Raw genomic sequence first — 3,166 nt, 5'->3', positions numbered from 1 at the left:
TTTTGAATATTATATATTATATAATATATATTTTATATATATTTGGATATTAATCATTTATCTGATGGGTATTAGGTGAATAATTTCTCCCACTCAGTGAGTGACTTTTGTATTCTGGGCACTATCATTGTTTAAACACCTTGATTACAAATATTATTGTAGTTGTGTTTCAGTCATGTAAAGAACACCCCCCTTCACCAGTGCAACATTCCCATCACCGATGTCCTAAATCTCCCTCCTCCCCACACCAACCCCACCTGTACTCTATTTAGGCTTTCTACTGCCCTCATTCATTCACATTGTAAGGATAGTTCTCAATGTAGTAATTTATCTAAGAGCATTCATCACTCTTTGTGGTGAGCTTCATGGTGTGAGTGGACCTTCCAGCCCTCATCTCTTTTGTCTCTGAGAATTATTGCAGAAATGTCTTTCATTTTTATTAAAACCCATATATGAGTGAGACTATTCTGTATCTATCTCTCTCCCTTTGACTTATTTTACTCTGCATAATAGATTCCATATACATTCATGTATAAAAAATTTCATGACTTCATCTCTTCTGATGGCTGCATAATATTCCATTGTGTATATGTACCACAGTTTCTTTAGCCATTCATCTGTTGAAGGGCATCTTGATTGTTTCCAGAGTCTGGCTATTGTAAATAGTGCTGCACTGAATAAAGGTGTGAGGAAGGGGTTTTTGTACTGTATTTTTGTGTTCCTAGGGAGTGGTATAGCTGGATCATATGGGAGCTCAATTTCCAGATTTTGGAGGAATTTCCATATCACTTTCCATAAAGGTTGGACTAGACAGCATTCCCACCAGCAGTGAAAAAGAGTTCCTTTCTAATACATGCCAGCACTGCTTGTGCTCATTCTTTGTGGTATGCATCAATCTCTGTAGCATGAGATAGTATGACATAGTTGTTTTAATTTGCATCTCCCTGATGATTAGTGATGTGGAGCATTTTTTCATGTGCCTTTTGGCCATTTGTATTTCTTCTTTGGCAAAGTGTCTGTTATTTCATCTCCCCATTTTTTGATGGGATTAGATATTTTTTTCTTGTAAATTCCATCAGTCTTGTATATTTTAGATATTAGTCCCTTATCTGATGGGTATTAGGTTAATAGTTTCTCCCATTTAGTGAGTGGCTTGTGTTGCTGGCACTATTTCCTTTGAAGTGCAGAAGCTTCTCAGCTTAATATAGTCCTATCTGTTTATCTCTGATTCCACTTGTATGGCGAGTGCTCTTTCCTCTTTAAAGATGCCTTTAGTCTCAATGTCATGGTGTGTTTTACCTACATGTTGTTTTATATACCTTAGGTTTCAGGTCTAATATTAAGGTCTTTAATCCATTTGGATTTTACCTTTGTACATGGTGTTAGCAGAGGGGCTGAATTCACTTTTTTGCAGCTGGCTAACTAGCCAGTTGTGTCAGCACCACTTGTTGAAGAGGCTTTTCTTGCTCTATTTAGGATTTCTTGATCCTTTAGCAAAAATTAAGTGAGTGTATATCTGGGGAACTTTCTCTGAGTACTCAAGCCTATTCCACTTATCTGAGGATTTATCTTTATTCAAATGTCATGCTGTATTAATAAGTATTGCTTTGTAATACAGTTTAAAATTGGGGAACATAATGCCTTCCATATTCCCTTTCCAAAGATTGCTTTAGCTATTGAAGGGTGTTTATTGTTCCAAGTGAATTTCAGAAGTGTTTGATCCACTTCTTTGAAGAATGTCATGGGTACCTTTAGAGAAATTGCATTAAATCTGTACAATACTTTGGGAAGTATTGCCATTTTAATGATATTAATCCTGCCAATCCATGAGCAGGATATCTGTTTTTAATTCCACCTGTCCTCTCTTATTTCTTGGAGTAGGGTTTTATAGTTTTGTTTTGTTTTGTTTTGTTTTTGTATGGCTCCTTCACATCTTTAGTCAAGTTGACTCCAAGATATTTGAGTTTGTGTGACACTAATGTGAATGCGGTTGTTTTCTTAATGTGAGTCTATTGTTTCTAGAAGCTTTTGGTAGAATCTTTAGGGTTTTCTAAATAGAGTATCATGTCATCTGCAAACAGTGAGAGCTTGATTTCTTCCTTTCCTATCTAGATTACCTTGTCTTTGTCTTGCCTAATTGCTATAGCAAGTACATTCAGTTCTATATTGAATAGGATTGATAAGATAGAACAGCCTTGTGCTCGCTTCAGCAGCACATATACTAAAAGTAGAACGATACAGAGAAGATTAACATGGCCCCTGCACAAGGATGACTCACAAATTCGTGAAGCGTTCCATATTTAAAAGAGAGAGAGAGAGAACAGCTTTGTCTTATACCAGAATTTAGAGGAAAGGCGTTTTTTTTTTCTTCATTGAGGATAATATTTGTCATTGGCTTGTGGTAGATGACCACAAAGTAACTATATTAAGAAAGGTTCTTTTTATTCCCATTTTGCTGAGAGTTAGTATCAAGAATGGGTGTTGGACCTTATAAAATGCTTTCTCTGCATCTATTGATATGATCATGTGATTTTTATTTTTCTTGTTGTTGATGTTGTGTATTATGTTGATAGATTTATGGATATTAAACCATCCTTGCATTCCTGGGATGAAACCTACTTGATCATAGTGAATGATCTTGTTGAATCATTGGATCCTGTTTGCCCAGATTTTGTTGAGTATCTTTGCATCTGGGTTCATCAGGGATATTGGTGTGTAATTTTCTTTTTTGGCAGCATTTCTGTATGTTTTTGGTATCAAGGTGATGTTGGCTTCATAAAAGCTGTTTGGAAGTGTTCCCTTTTTTTTTTTTTTTCCAATTTCATGAAAGAGCCTGGCAAGGATTAGTAGTAGTTCCTCTTGAAAGGTTTGAAAAATTTATTAGTGAATTTATCTGGGCCTAGGCTTTTGTTTTTGGGAAGACATTTGATTACTGTTTTAATTTTCTCAATAGTGATGGGGGTGTTTAGATATGCTACATCCTCCTTATTCAACCATGGAAGGCTGTAGAATTCCAAAACTTTATCTATTTCTTCCAGGTTCTCATGTTTAGTGGTATAGAGTTTCTCTAAGTAGTCTCTGATTACCCTTTGAATTTCTGCAATATCTGTAATGATCTCTTCCTTTTCATTTCTAAAACGGGTTATCAGGTTTCTCTCTCTTTCTT

At 35.6% G+C, this 3,166-nt stretch overlaps 1 non-coding gene across 1 annotated transcript; it reads left to right on the top strand.

Annotated features, from left to right (window-relative positions):
• The first annotated feature begins 2,197 nt into the window (after window positions 1–2,197).
• Window positions 2,198–2,304, top strand: LOC126026700 (U6 spliceosomal RNA). The gene has a single exon (XR_007501928.1). It is a non-coding gene; the product is annotated as a U6 spliceosomal RNA (small nuclear RNA).
• The last annotated feature ends 862 nt before the right edge of the window (window positions 2,305–3,166 follow it).

This window comes from Suncus etruscus, chromosome 1, assembly GCF_024139225.1.
Source record: "Suncus etruscus isolate mSunEtr1 chromosome 1, mSunEtr1.pri.cur, whole genome shotgun sequence".
Lineage (NCBI taxonomy): Eukaryota > Metazoa > Chordata > Mammalia > Eulipotyphla > Soricidae > Suncus > Suncus etruscus.
The sequence above is the reverse complement of the archived record's forward strand: the minus strand, read 5'-3'. Positions and strand labels throughout refer to the sequence as shown.